We start from the raw sequence: 15,202 nt of genomic DNA, 5'->3' as shown, positions 1-15,202 counted from the left end.
CTAGTTCATCCTATATGAGGTACGGAGGAAGGTGCATATCAGTGGTGGCTAGTGGGAGGGGGCAATAGGAGGACGGGTTCGTTGAAATGTCTGGAATTGAATAAATGTAACAGAGTCAAACATGTGGTTTCCATTTGTTTAATGTGTTCAATACCATCCAGTGAGCACTTCCTCCTATAGTTCCTCCCACCAGCCTCCTCTGGTGCACATCACGTTATAATCTTTGGGTACCGTCGTTAGAGAAAGTAGCATAGCACTTTATCACCGTCTGCTGGTCAAAGAAAAAAGGCCGATCTGTAGTGTATGACATCAACCGCTAGAGGGAAGCAGACACCATTCAATCACAGAGAGACCCGTCCGCACCGAGCGACATACTGGGAAGGAACTGCCACCTGCGTCATAATAGCCCGGAAGTAAAGCCGCACTGGGAACCAGATTTGAAATGGTATACATTGAATACATGGATCAGAGTGGGTGTTTTTTTTTTGTCGCGGTGAAGTAAAATTATATTGTTGCTCACCAGTGTGCCCTAAAGAAGTAACAACGATAAAATGGAGCCTAATTGCTTTCAAACTGCACAGATGTGAGGTTTGTTTCTCTGTAGAAGCACTGGTCCTCTTACATATATGTTTCATATCATATTTAAGGGCATATCGGATGGTCTGCTCCTCCTATAATAGTAACGCCAACCAGGGTTACTATAAGATTGAAATCGGGGGAAAACTATGAAATAGCTCCCCATTACTGTCTGATGTATATATTTAATGTATGAAATGAATGGTGACCACAACCCTTCCCGAAAGTACATATAAATCGTGTTTAAATGCGATTTTATCCACGTCTTCAATGTATTCCATTTCAAAGTTGTTTTACTCTCTGGGTTATAGTGACGCATCTGGCAATGCCTTCCTTCTCTGTATGTTCCCAAGCTCAAAGTGCTTTCTGGAAAACTGGGAACTCGGAAACATACGTCGTTCAATCGTGACGTCAGTGAGTTCCCGATTTAGAATTTAGAATTGGACGACGGTTTGAAACGATTTTCCCCTGTCGGAGATATTTTTTTTCTCCCGAGTTCCCATTTTGTCGTGAACGTCGGAATTCGGAGATTTGCGAGTTTCCAGTTGTTTTGAACGCGGCATAAGTACAAACCCCTCCGATGTGACGTCACCAATACGAGGCGTCCAACTTTTTTCATGGCCACGCAAACTACACGAGTTGGCAACACTTAAATGTGTCTCTTTTGGAAAGCCACATGCTTTGTGTTCTGTTGAAGTGTGTTTTTCCCCCTCAGTTTCCGAAGAGTTGGCTCTTTGACGAAGACGTGTCGCGTTCAATCCACAGTGACTTTTCGTAAGTTTTCAGAATTTCAACTGGTGAGTCTGATTTTAGTTTTCTCCGACCTATCTAACATTAGCACGCTTTTCATTTGGCAACAGTCAAAACACAGTTAGCTAAAGTTGTTTATTTCCATGATAACTCACAATTTTGAGTAACGTTATTGATTTTTTTTTAAACTATCTGGCTACTTGCTAACGGTACTAGCTAGCTGGCTAACTAAATACTGTTAACGTTAGCTAGCTATGCTATGCTTGTTATATCCATGTAACGAACACGTTGTTCTAAGCCGCTCTCTTTATGTCTTGATAATGTGATATGAAGTGGGTAAGTTAGAGCAGAAATGGTTAGTTAACAGGTTGTATGTCTGGCTGGGTAGTGTGAGTAGTGTAGCTAGTTAGCCACATTGAAATGGGTAAGTTAGAGCAGAAATGGTTAACTAACAGGTTGTATGTCTGGGTAGTGTGAGTAGTGTAACTAGTTAGCCACAGTGAAACGGGTAAATAACCTGAGGTGTTGAGGCCAGCGTTGACTGAGTCTAGACAGGCTGTATGTCTGGGTAGTGTGGGTAGTGTAACTAGTTAACCACAGTGAAACGGGTAAATAACCTGAGGTGTTGAGGCCAGCGTTGACTGAGTCTAGACAGGCTGTATGTCTGGGTAGTGTGGGTAGTGTAACTAGTTAACCACAGTGAAACGGGTAAATAACCTGAGGTGTTGAGGCCAGCGTTGACTGAGTCTAGACAGGCTGTATGTCTGGGTAGTGTGGGTAGTGTAACTAGTTAACCACAGTGAAACGGGTAAATAACCTGAGGTGTTGAGGCCAGCGTTGACTGAGTCTAGACAGGCTGTATGTCTGGGTAGTGTGGGTAGTGTAACTAGTTAACCACAGTGAAACGGGTAATAAGGTGAGGCGTTTAGGCCAGCGTTGACTGAGTCTAGACAGGCTGTATGTCTGGGTAGTGTGGGTAGTGTAGCTAGTTAGCCACAGTGAAACGGGTAATAAGGTGAGGCGTTTAGGCCAGTGTTGACTGAGTCTAGACAGGCTGTCCAAACACATCCATTCACCAACAGCTGGTTGGGACTGTTATTCAGATAACGTTACTTATCACCAAGTTGACAGTGTTATAAAGTACTTAGCCAAGTAGTACTTTAAAGTATTGTTAGTTAAGTCGTTTTTAGGGGGTATCTGTACTTTAATTGTATATATTTTTTACAACTTTTACTCCACTCCATTCCTAAAGAAACGGATGTACTTTTTACTCCTTAACGTTACATTTTTGAACGCTTATTAGCAGGACAAGAAAAACGGTCCAACTCCTGCACTTATCAGGAAAACGTCCCTGGTCATCCTACTGCCTCTGGTCTGGCTGACTCACTAATAAACACGTTTCATTTGTAAATGATGTTGGAGTGGATATCTGTAAATAACATTATACTGTCCGGTTTGTTTAATATAAGGAATGTGAAAGGATTTATCACTTTTACTTTTGATACTTAAGTATATTTTAAAACAAATACTTTTTTAGACTTTAACTCAAGTAGTATTTTACTGGGTGACTTTTTACTTGAGTAATTTTCTATTATTAAGGAATCTTTACTGTTACTCAAGTATGACAGCTGGGGACTTTCCCCACCACTGCAGGTTGTTGGTTGATGTTAGAGGGGTGATGCACATGATCTGATGATAACCTGTTAAAAGTAAAACTGGGGTTGTCTGTAAAGATGACAACCACTGGGCCTTTAAATTGGGCGAATCTCGTTCCCAGACACTTCCGCCCGTGCAGCAGTTAGCCCTGGGGACCAGGTTATAGTCAAGGCTAATCTCGTTCCCGGACACTTCCGCCCGTGCAGCAGTTAGCCCTGGGGACCAGGTTATAGTCAAGGCTAATCTCGTTCCCAGACACTTCCGCCCGTGCAGCAGTTAGCCCTGGGGACCAGGTTATAGTCAAGGCTAATCTCGTTCCCAGACACTTCCTCCCGTGCAGCAGTTAGCCCTGGGGACCAGGTTATAGTCAATATAATAGATAGTCTTTGGTTCTAGCTAGCTACATGCATAATATGCCATGCTGTTCTCATAGATTGTTCCGTAGTGTTGTCCCACCTGGTTGTCTAACTCCAAGCAGATGGAGACAGTAGGGACTGGGGACGGTTCATTATTTAACAGGAGCGTTTTAAAGGGTTACATTCCAATTTGGCACACTATTCCCTATGTAGTGCCCTACTTTTGGCCAGGCTCGGGGCAGAGGAAGCGCTCTATTTTCTAATAGGGTGCCACCTGGGACACAGCCAGGGTGTCACCTCGGTGTGTTGTGGTACTGCTGAATGCTGCCAGGTCTCATCTGTTTCTCTGTTTCATTAGACACACAGGTGACCAGCCATCTGCTGCTCAACACCAGTCAGCTACAGTGATACCTCTCTTCCTGTCTCCTCTAAGCAGTGTCACCACAGGGCACCAGTCAGCTACGGTGATACCTCTCTTCCTGTCACCTCTAGGCAGTGTCACCACAGGGCACCAGTCAGCTACCTGTCACCTCTAGGCAGTGTCACCACAGGGCTACGGTGATACCTCTCTTCCTGTCACCTCTAGGCAGTGTCACCACAGGGCTCCAGTCAGCTACCTCTCTTCCTGTCACCTCTAGGCAGTGTCACCACAGGGCACCAGTCAGCTACCTCTCTTCCTGTCACCTCTAGGCAGTGTCACCACAGGGCTCCAGTCAGCTACCTCTCTGCCTGTCACCTCTAGGCAGTGTCACCACAGGGCACCAGTCAGCTACCTCTCTTCCTGTCACCTCTAGGCAGTGTCACCACAGGGCTCCAGTCAGCTACCTCTCTGCCTGTCACCTCTAGGCAGTGTCACCACAGGGCACCAGTCAGCTACCTCTCTGCCTGTCACCTCTAGGCAGTGTCACCACAGGGCACCAGTCAGCTACCTCTCTTCCTGTCACCTCTAAGCAGTGTCACCACAGGGCTCCAGTCAGCTACCTCTCTGCCTGTCACCTCTAGGCAGTGTCACCACAGGGCCCCAGTCAGCTACCTCTCTTCCTGTCTCCTCTAAGCAGTGTCACCACAGGGCACCAGTCAGCTACCTCTCTTCCTGTCTCCTCTAAGCAGTGTCACCACAGGGCTCCAGTCAGCTACAGTGATACCTCTCTTCCTGTCACCTCTAAGCAGTGTCACCACAGGGCTCCAGTCAGCTACCTCTCTTCCTGTCACCTCTAGGCAGTGTCACCACAGGGCTCCAGTCAGCTACCTCTCTTCCTGTCACCTCTAAGCAGTGTCACCACAGGGCTCCAGTCAGCTACCTCTCTTCCTGTCACCTCTAGGCAGTGTCACCACAGGGCTCCAGTCAGCTACAGTGATACCTCTCTGCCTGTCACCTCTAGGCAGTGTCACCACAGGGCACCAGTCAGCTACCTCTCTTCCTGTCACCTCTAGGCAGTGTCACCACAGGGCTCCAGTCAGCTACCTCTCTGCCTGTCACCTCTAAGCAGTGTCACCACAGGGCTCCAGTCAGCTACCTCTCTGCCTGTCACCTCTAGGCAGTGTCACCACAGGGCTCCAGTCAGCTACCTCTCTTCCTGTCTCCTCTAAGCAGTGTCACCACAGGGCTCCAGTCAGCTACCTCTCTTCCTGTCACCTCTAAGCAGTGTCACCACAGGGCACCAGTCAGCTACCTCTCTGCCTGTCACCTCTAGGCAGTGTCACCACAGGGCTCCAGTCAGCTACAGTGATACCTCTCTTCCTGTCACCTCTAAGCAGTGTCACCACAGGGCTCCAGTCAGCTACCTCTCTGCCTGTCACCTCTAGGCAGTGTCACCACAGGGCTCCAGTCAGCTACCTCTCTTCCTGTCACCTCTCCAGTCAGCTACCTCTCTTCCTGTCACCTCTAAGCAGTGTCACCACAGGGCACCAGTCAGCTAAGAGGCCCAGTGTCCCGGTCTCTCACAGCGTTCAGCTAAGAGGCCCAGTGTCCCGGTCTCTCACACCGTTCAGCTAAGAGGCCCAGTGTCCCGGTCTCCCACACCGTTCAGCTAAGAGGCCCAGTGTCCCGGTCTCTCACACCGTTCAGCTAAGAGGCCCAGTGTCCCGGTCTCTCACACCGTTCAGCTAAGAGGCCCAGTGTCCCGGTCTCTCACACCGTTCAGCTAAGAGGCCCAGTGTCCCGGTCTCTCACACCGTTCAGCTAAGAGGCCCAGTGTCCCGGTCTCTCACACCGTTCAGCTACGAGGCCCAGTGTCCCGGTCTCTCACACCGTTCAGCTACGAGGCCCAGTGTCCCGGTCTCTCACACCGTTCAGCTAAGAGGCCCAGTGTCCCGGTCTCTCACACCGTTCAGCTAAGAGGCCCAGTGTCCCGGCCTCTCACACCGTTCAGCCAAGAGGCCCAGTGTCCCGGTCTCTCACACCGTTCAGCCAAGAGGCCCAGGGTCCCGGTCTCTCACACCGTTCAGCTACGAGGCCCAGGGTCCCGGTCTCTCACACCGTTCAGCTACGAGGCCCAGGGTCCCGGTCTCTCACACCGTTCAGCTACGAGGCCCAGTGTCCCGGCCTCTCACACCGTTCAGCCAAGAGGCCCAGTGCCCCGGTCTCTCACACCGTTCAGCTAAGAGGCCCAGTGTCCCGGTCTCTCACACCGTTCAGCTAAGAGGCCCAGTGCCCCGGTCTCTCACACCGTTCAGCTACGAGGCCCAGTGTCCCGGTCTCTCACACCGTTCAGCTAAGAGGCCCAGTGTCCCGGTCTCTCACACCGTTCAGCTAAGAGGCCCAGTGTCCCGGTCTCTCACACCGTTCAGCTAAGAGGCCCAGTGTCCCGGTCTCTCACACCGTTCAGCTAAGAGGCCCAGTGTCCCGGTCTCTCACACCGTTCAGCTACGAGGCCCAGTGTCCCGGTCTCTCACACGTTCAGCTACGAGGCCCAGTGTCCCGTTCTCTCACACCGTTCAGCTAAGAGGCCCAGTGTCCCGGTCTCTCACACCGTTCAGCTAAGAGGCCCAGTGTTCTGGGGGATTGGGTTCTGTGCTGTATTACCGGGAGTGATTGGGTTCTGTATTGTATTACCGGGAGGGACTGGGTTCTGTGTTGTTTTACCAGGAGGGATTGGGTTCTGTGTTGTTTTACCAGGAGGGATTGGGTTCTGTGTTGTTTTACCAGGAGGGATTGGGTTCTGTACTGTATTACCAGGAGGGATTGGGTTCTGTACTGTGTTACCAGGAGGGATTGGGTTCTGTACTGTGTTACCAGGAGGGATTGGGTTCTGTACTGTGTTACCAGGAGGGATTGGGTTCTGTACTGTATTACCAGGAGGGATTGGGTTCTGTACTGTGTTACCAGGAGGGATTGGGTTCTGTACTGTGTTACCAGGAGGGATTGGGTTCTGTACTGTGTTACCAGGAGGGATTGGGTTCTGTACTGTGTTACCAGGAGGGATTGGGTTCTGTACTGTGTTACCAGGAGGGATTGGGTTCTGTACTGTGTTACCAGGAGGGATTGGGTTCTGTACTGTGTTACCAGGAGGGATTGGGTTCTGTATTGTATTACCAGGAGGGATTGGGTTCTGTGTTGTATTACCAGGAGGGATTGGGTTCTGTGTTGTGTTACCAGGAGGGATTGGGTTCTGTATTGTGTTACCAGGAGGGATTGGGTTCTGTATTGTGTTACCAGGAGGGACTGGGTTCTGTACTGTATTACCAGAAGGGATTGGGTTCTGTACTGTATTCCCAGGAGGGATTGGGTTCTGTACTGTGTTACCAGGAGGGATTGGGTTAGTTTCCATGGTAATTTCTGAACCAGGACAGCTGAGGAATAAGGTGTGACTCTTCCTCCCCCAGATGCTGTTGTCAGTAACATCCAGGTGAGCTGATCTGTGGATGTGGGAGGATATCATTTACCTGACCCACCAGACTCACCTGCAGGACAGACAGAGCCACAACCCAGAGCAGACCCAACTCACCTGGACAGAAGACCCAACTCACCTGGACAGAAGACCCATCTCCCCTGCAGTCCCAGAGCAGACCCAACTCACCTGGACAGAAGACCCAACTCACCTGGACAGAAGACCCAGCCCAGAGCAGACCCAACTCACCTGGACAGAAGACACAGCCCAGAGCAGACCCATCTCACCTGGACAGAAGACCCAGCCCAGAGCAGACCCATCTCACCTGGACAGAAGACCCAGCCCAGAGCAGACCCATCTCACCTGGACAGAAGAGCCATCTCACCTGCAGTCCTGAAGGTTTCCCAGAGTTCCACCAGGTAAGGAGCAGACACACAGATCTATGAACCACCAAGCGGTGGGTTTGTCCGTCTCTCCTCTGAGCCTCTACTACTTCACTTTTATAAATATATTCTGATCCTGTTTGTTGTTCTTCAAACAGCACATCTGTCATTTAGGTTACCCATCAGCCTGTTGTCCTGATCTATAACCAGAACATCTGTCATTTAGATTACCCATCAGCCTGTTGTCCTGATCTATAACCAGCACATCTGTCATTTAGGTTACCCATCAGCCTGTTGTCCTGATCTATAACCAGAACATCTGTCATTTAGATTACCCATCAGCCTGTTGTCCTGATCTGTAACCAGCACATCTGTCATTTAGATTACCCATCAGCCTGTTGTCCTGATCTATAACCAGAACATCTGTCATTTAGATTACCCATCAGCCTGTTGTCCTGATCTATAACCAGAACATCTGTCATTTAGATTACCCATCAGCCTGTTGTCCTGATCTGTAACCAGCACATCTGTCATTTAGATTACCCATCAGCCTGTTGTCCTGATCTATAACCAGAACATCTGTCATTTAGATTACCCATCAGCCTGTTGTCCTGATCTGTAACCAGCACATCTGTCATTTAGGTTACCCATCAGTCTGTTGTCCTGATCTATAACCAGCACATCTGTCATTTAGGTTACCCATCAGCCTGTTGTCCTGATCTATAACCAGAACATCTGTCATTTAGATTACCCATCAGCCTGTTGTCCTGATCTGTAACCAGCACATCTGTCATTTAGGTTACCCATCAGCCTGTTGTCCTGATCTATAACCAGAACATCTGTCATTTAGATTACCCATCAGCCTGTTGTCCTGATCTATAACCAGAACATCTGTCATTTAGGTTACCCATCAGCCTGTTGTCCTGATCTATAACCAGAACATCTGTCATTTAGATTACCCATCAGCCTGTTGTCCTGATCTGTAACCAGCACATCTGTCATTTAGGTTACCCATCAGCCTGTTGTCCTGATCTATAACCAGAACATCTGTCATTTAGATTACCCATCAGCCTGTTGTCCTGATCTATAACCAGAACATCTGTCATTTAGATTACCCATCAGCCTGTTGTCCTGATCTGTAACCAGCACATCTGTCATTTAGGTTACCCATCAGCCTGTTGTCCTGATCTGTAACCAGAACATCTGTCATTTAGATTACCCATCAGCCTGTTGTCCTGATCTGTAACCAGAACATCTGTCATTTAGATTACCCATCAGCCTGTTGTCCTGATCTATAACCAGCACATCTGTCATTTAGGTTACCCATCAGCCTGTTGTCCTGATCTATAACCAGAACATCTGTCATTTAGGTTACCCATCAGCCTGTTGTCCTGATCTGTAACCAGCACATCTGTCATTTAGATTACCCATCAGCCTGTTGTCCTGATCTGTAACCAGCACATCTGTCATTTAGATTACCCATCAGCCTGTTGTCCTGATCTATAACCAGAACATCTGTCATTTAGGTTACCCATCAGCCTGTTGTCCTGATCTGTAACCAGAACATCTGTCATTTAGATTACCCATCAGCCTGTTGTCCTGATCTATAACCAGAACATCTGTCATTTAGGTTACCCATCAGCCTGTTGTCCTGATCTGTAACCAGCACATCTGTCATTTAGATTACCCATCAGCCTGTTGTCCTGATCTATAACCAGAACATCTGTCATTTAGATTACCCATCAGCCTGTTGTCCTGATCTATAACCAGAACATCTGTCATTTAGCTGAACGGTGTGAGAGACCGGGACACTGGGCCTCTTAGCTGAACGGTGTGAGAGACCGGGACACTGGGCCTCTTAGCTGAACGGTGTGAGAGACCGGGACACTGGGCCTCGTAGCTGAACGGTGTGAGAGACCGGGACGCTGGGCCTCGTAGCTGAACGGTGTGAGACCGGGACACTGGGCCTTTTAGCTGAACGGTGTGAGAGACCGGGACACTGGGCCTCTTAGCTGAACGGTGTGAGAGACCGGGACACTGGGCCTCGTAGCTGAACGGCGTGAGAGACCGGGACACTGGGCCTCGTAGCTGAACGGCGTGAGAGACCGGGACACTGGGCCTCGTAGCTGAACGGTGTGAGAGACCGGGACACTGGGCCTCTTAGCTGAACGGTGTGAGAGACCGGGACACTGGGCCTCTTAGCTGAACGGTGTGAGAGACCGGGTCACTGGGCCTCTTAGCTGAACGGTGTGAGAGACCGGGGCACTGGGCCTCGTAGCTGAACGGTGTGAGAGACCGGGACACTGGGCCTCTTAGCTGAACGGTGTGAGAGACCGGGACACTGGGCCTCGTAGCTGAACGGTGTGAGAGACCGGGACACTGGGCCTCTTAGCTGAACGGTGTGAGAGACCGGGACCCTGGGCCTCGTAGCTGAACGCTGTGAGAGACCGGGACACTGGGCCTCTTAGCTGAACGGTGTGAGAGACCGGGACACTGGGCCTCTTAGCTGAACGGTGTGAGAGACCGGGACACTGGGCCTCTTGGCTGAACGGTGTGAGAGACCGGGACCCTGGGCCTCTTAGCTGAACGGTGTGAGAGACCGGGACACTGGGCCTCTTAGCTGAACGGTGTGAGAGACCGGGACACTGACATCAACACCCTGGCTAGTAGAAGGGTCCATGCCAACACACTCTCCTTTTCCACTGCACCTTTTGGTTGTTTATTAGTTGTCTCATAAACAGATATATTTATAGTGTTAGACAGGGTGTTAGATCCAGCCATGTTGTGTGGATGGAGCCGGGGAGGATTACAGCGGTAGGCCTATAGAGCACTTGATTACAGCTGGTCTAGTGTCTGGTGTAACAAGGAGCTGGGGAGGATTACAGCGGTAGGCCTATAGAGCACTTGATTACAGCTGGTCTAGTGTCTGGTGTAACAAGGAGCTGGGGAGGATTACAGCGGTAGGCCTATAGAGCACTTGATTACAGCTGGTCTAGTGTCTGGTGTAACAAGGAGCTGGGGAGGATTACAGCGGTAGGCCTATAGAGCACTTGATTACAGCTGGTCTAGTGTCTGGTGTAACAAGGAGCTGGGGAGGATTACAGCGGTAGGCCTATAGAGCACTTGATTACAGCTGGTCTAGTGACTGGTGTAACAAGGAGCTGGGGAGGATTACAGCGGTAGGCCTATAGAGCACTTGATTACAGCTGGTCTAGTGACTGGTGTAACAAGGAGCTGGGGAGGATTACAGCGGTAGGCCTATAGAGCACTTGATTACAGCTGGTCTAGTGTCTGGTGTAACAAGGAGCTGGGAGGATTACAGCGGTAGGCCTATAGAGCACTTGATTACAGCTGGTCTAGTGACTGGTGTAACAAGGAGCTGGGGAGGATTACAGCGGTAGGCCTATAGAGCACTTGATTACAGCTGGTCTAGTGACTGGTGTAACAAGGAGCTGGGGAGGATTACAGCGGTAGGCCTATAGAGCGCTTGATTTGCTCTCCGGGCTCGCCAGGAAGGCAGAGTATGAACCTTCAGACACGTAAGATGGTTCAAAATGGGAACCGGTTACCTACCCGGCGCGCAGGGCCGTTGAATCAGGTGCACCTACCGCCAACCGCCCCAGAGGAATGAAATACAAATAGGTACGCAAGGCTTTACCGTTTGGGTTTTTACAGAAACGTTTGACGATCCACTAGGAATGTCTTGTAGATGGACTTGGCGATGGACCAGTCGGTGACCGCCGCTCTATAGGATCAGGCAGCACATTCATCCAGAACGTTCTGGAGCTTTCACTTCTCTCTCTCTATTCGCCACAGAGCTCTCGCTGCTTAGCAACAGCCGCCAGACAGAGTTCCATCCATGCATGTGGTTCTGAACTTCTCCTTGTGTTATTTTGTTTGTATAATAAACATATAGGCTAGTCCTGCTGTGGCTATAATCACACTGAGCTTTCAGAGGGTTCCTTCTCAGACTGTAGAGTTAAAGGGATGAGTTATGATGGATGATCCTCATCAGATACAGTATCTCAGTCTCCTCTCCTGTAGATGGATGATCCTCATCAGATACAGTATCTCAGTCTCCTCTCCTGTAGATAGATGTTCCTCATCAGATACAGTATCTCAGTCTCCTCTCCTGTAGATAGATGTTCCTCATCAGATACAGTATCTCAGTCTCCTCTCCTGTAGATAGATGTTCCTCATCAGATACAGTGTCTCAGTCTCCTCTCCTGTAGATGGATGATCCTCATCAGATACAGTATCTCAGTCTCCTCTCCTGTAGATGGCTGTTCCTCATCAGATACAGTATCTCAGTCTCCTGTAGATGGATGATCCTCATCAGATACAGTATCTCAGTCTCCTGTAGATAGATGTTCCTCATCAGATACAGTATCTCAGTCTCCTCTCCTGTAGATGGCTGTTCCTCATCAGATACAGTATCTCAGTCTCCTGTAGATGGATGATCCTCATCAGATACAGTATCTCAGTCTCCTGTAGATGGCTGTTCCTCATCAGATACAGTATCTCAGTCTCCTGTAGATGGATGATCCTCATCAGATACAGTATCTCAGTCTCCAGTAGATGGATGATCCTCATCAGATACAGTATCTCAGTCTCCTCTCCTGTAGATAGATGTTCCTCATCAGATACAGTATCTCAGTCTCCTGTAGATGGATGATCCTCATCAGATACAGTATCTCAGTCTCCTCTCCTGTAGATAGATGTTCCTCATCAGATACAGTATCTCAGTCTCCTCTCCTGTAGATAGATGTTCCTCATCAGATACAGTATCTCAGTCTCCTGTAGATGGATGATCCTCATCAGATACAGTATCTCAGTCTCCTGTAGATAGATGTTCCTCATCAGATACAGTATCTCAGTCTCCTCTCCTGTAGATAGATGTTCCTCATCAGATACAGTATCTCAGTCTCCTCTCCTGTAGATAGATGTTCCTCATCAGATACAGTATCTCAGTCTCCTGTAGATAGATGTTCCTCATCAGATACAGTATCTCAGTCTCCTCTCCTGTAGATAGATGTTCCTCATCAGATACAGTATCTCAGTCTCCTCTCCTGTAGATAGATGTTCCTCATCAGATACAGTATCTCAGTCTCCTGTAGATGGATGATCCTCATCAGATACAGTATCTCAGTCTCCTGTAGATGGATGATCCTCATCAGATACAGTATCTCAGTCTCCTGTAGATGGATGATCCTCATCAGATACAGTATCTCAGTCTCCTCTCCTGTAGATAGATGTTCCTCATCAGATACAGTATCTCAGTCTCCTGTAGATGGATGATCCTCATCAGATACAGTATCTCAGTCTCCTGTAGATGGATGATCCTCATCAGATACAGTATCTCAGTCTCCAGTAGATGGATGATCCTCATCAGATACAGTATCTCAGTCTCCTGTAGATGGATGATCCTCATCAGATACAGTATCTCAGTCTCCTGTAGATGGATGATCCTCATCAGATACAGTATCTCAGTCTCCTGTAGATGTTCTGCTCTCAGGTCCGTTGGTTTCCAAATGTTGTCTTGCAGTTGGGTTTGAGTTAGAATGTTTTTTTTAGTCGTGACTCACGCAGACACTCGCGTTCAGATTTCGTTGCGAACTTCAAACATGGATTGTGTGTGTGTGTGTGAGAGCTCCATACTGTACATAATAGACAGTGCACCACATGGAGAGTAGGAGAGCTGACAGCAGCCTGCAGCGAGGGATACAGTGGGAGGAGAATCGTGACAGCCGGTCTGCCGCAAGTAATATGGAGAGAGATGGAGGGGGAGCTGGAGACGGAAAGAGACTGAATGAGAGGAGGATGGAGGAAGGAGAGGGAAGGAAGGAGAGAGGGATGGAGGAGGAAGGAGAGGGAAGGAATGAGAGAGGGATGGAGGAGGAAGGAGAGGGAAGGAATGAGAGAGGGATGGAGGAGGAAGGAGAGGGAAGGAAGGAGAGAGGGATGGAGGAGGAAGGAGAGGGAAGGAATGAGACTGGATCAGAGAGGGATGGAGGAGGAATGAGAGAGGGATGGAGGAAGGAGAGGGAAGGAATGAGAGAGGGATGGAGGAAGGAGAGGGAAGGAAGGAGAGAGGGATGGAGGAAGGAGAGGGAAGGAATGAGAGAGGGATGGAGGAGGAAGGAATGAGAGAGGGATGGAGGAGGAAGGAGAGGGAAGGAATGAAAGAGGGATGGAGGAAGGAATGAGACTGGATGAGAGAGGGATGAAGGAGAGGGAAGGATTGAGACTGGATGAGAGGGAAGGATTGAGACTGAATGAGAGAGGGATGAGGAGGAAGGAGAGGGAAAGAATGAGAGAGGGATGGAGAGGGAAGGAATGAGAGAGGGATGAAGGAGGAAGGAGACTGACGAGTCCTGTTATCTACCCCAGAGAGGGACGAGTCCTGTTATCTACCCCAGAGAGGGACGAGTCCTGTTATCTACCCCAGAGAGGGACGAGTCCTGTTATCTACCCCGGAGAGGGACGAGTCCTGTTATCTACCCCGGAGAGGGACGAGTCCTGTTATCTACCCCGGAGAGGGACGAGTCCTGTTATCTACCCCAGAGAGGGACGAGTCCTGTCATCTACCCCGGAGAGGGACGAGTCCTGTTATCCTCTCATACTGACACCTCATATATCTACCCCAGAGAGGGACGAGTCCTGTCATCTACCCCGGAGAGGGACGAGTCCTGTCATCTACCCCGGAGAGGGACGAGTCCTGTCATCTACCCCAGAGAGGGACGAGTCCTGTCATCTACCCCAGAGAGGGACGAGTCCTGTTATCTACCCCAGAGAGGGACAAGTCCTGTTATCTACCCCAGAGAGGGACGAGTCCTGTTATCCTCTCATACTGACACCTCATATATCTACCCCAGAGAGGGACGAGTCCTGTTATCTACCCCGGAGAGGGACGAGTCCTGTTATCTACCCCGGAGAGGGACGAGTCCTGTTATCTACCCCAGAGAGGGACGAGTCCTGTTATCCTCTCATACTGACACCTCATATATCTACCCCAGAGAGGGACGAGTCCTGTCATCTACCCCGGAGAGGGACGAGTCCTGTTATCTACCCCGGAGAGGGACGAGTCCTGTTATCTACCCCGGAGAGGGACGAGTCCTGTTATCTACCCCGGAGAGGGACGAGTCCTGTTATCTACCCCGGAGAGGGACGAGTCCTGTTATCTACCCCGGAGAGGGACGAGTCCTGTCATCTACCCCGGAGAGGGACGAGTCCTGTTATCCTCTCATACTGACACCTCATATATCTACCCCAGAGAGGGGCGAGTCCTGTCATCTACCCCGGAGAGGGACGAGTCCTGTCATCTACCCCGGAGAGGGACGAGTCCTGTCATCTACCCCGGAGAGGGACGAGTCCTGTCATCTACCCCGGAGAGGGACGAGTCCTGTCATCTACCCCGGAGAGGGACGAGTCCTGTTATCTACCCCGGAGAGGGACGAGTCCTGTTATCTACCCCAGAGAGGGACGAGTCCTGTCATCTACCCCAGAGAGGGACGAGTCCTGTTATCTACCCCAGAGAGGGACGAGTCCTGTTATCTACCCCAGAGAGGGACGAGTCCTGTTATCTACCCCGGAGAGGGACGAGTCCTGTTATCTACCCCGGAGAGGGACGAGTCCTGTTATCTACCCCGGA

The 15,202-nt window shown here is 49.8% G+C and overlaps 1 long non-coding RNA gene across 1 annotated transcript; it reads left to right on the top strand.

Annotated features, from left to right (window-relative positions):
• Positions 1-1,005: 1,005 nt before the first annotated feature.
• On the top strand, positions 1,006-9,410 carry LOC139572450 (uncharacterized). The gene is made up of 3 exons (XR_011674413.1): positions 1,006-1,373; positions 7,164-7,587; positions 9,338-9,410. It is a non-coding gene; the product is annotated as an uncharacterized lncRNA (long non-coding RNA).
• The last annotated feature ends 5,792 nt before the right edge of the window (positions 9,411-15,202 follow it).

This window comes from Salvelinus alpinus, chromosome 4 (genome assembly GCF_045679555.1).
Source record: "Salvelinus alpinus chromosome 4, SLU_Salpinus.1, whole genome shotgun sequence".
Taxonomy (NCBI): Eukaryota; Metazoa; Chordata; class Actinopteri; order Salmoniformes; family Salmonidae; genus Salvelinus; species Salvelinus alpinus.
The sequence above is the reverse complement of the archived record's forward strand: the minus strand, read 5'-3'. Positions and strand labels throughout refer to the sequence as shown.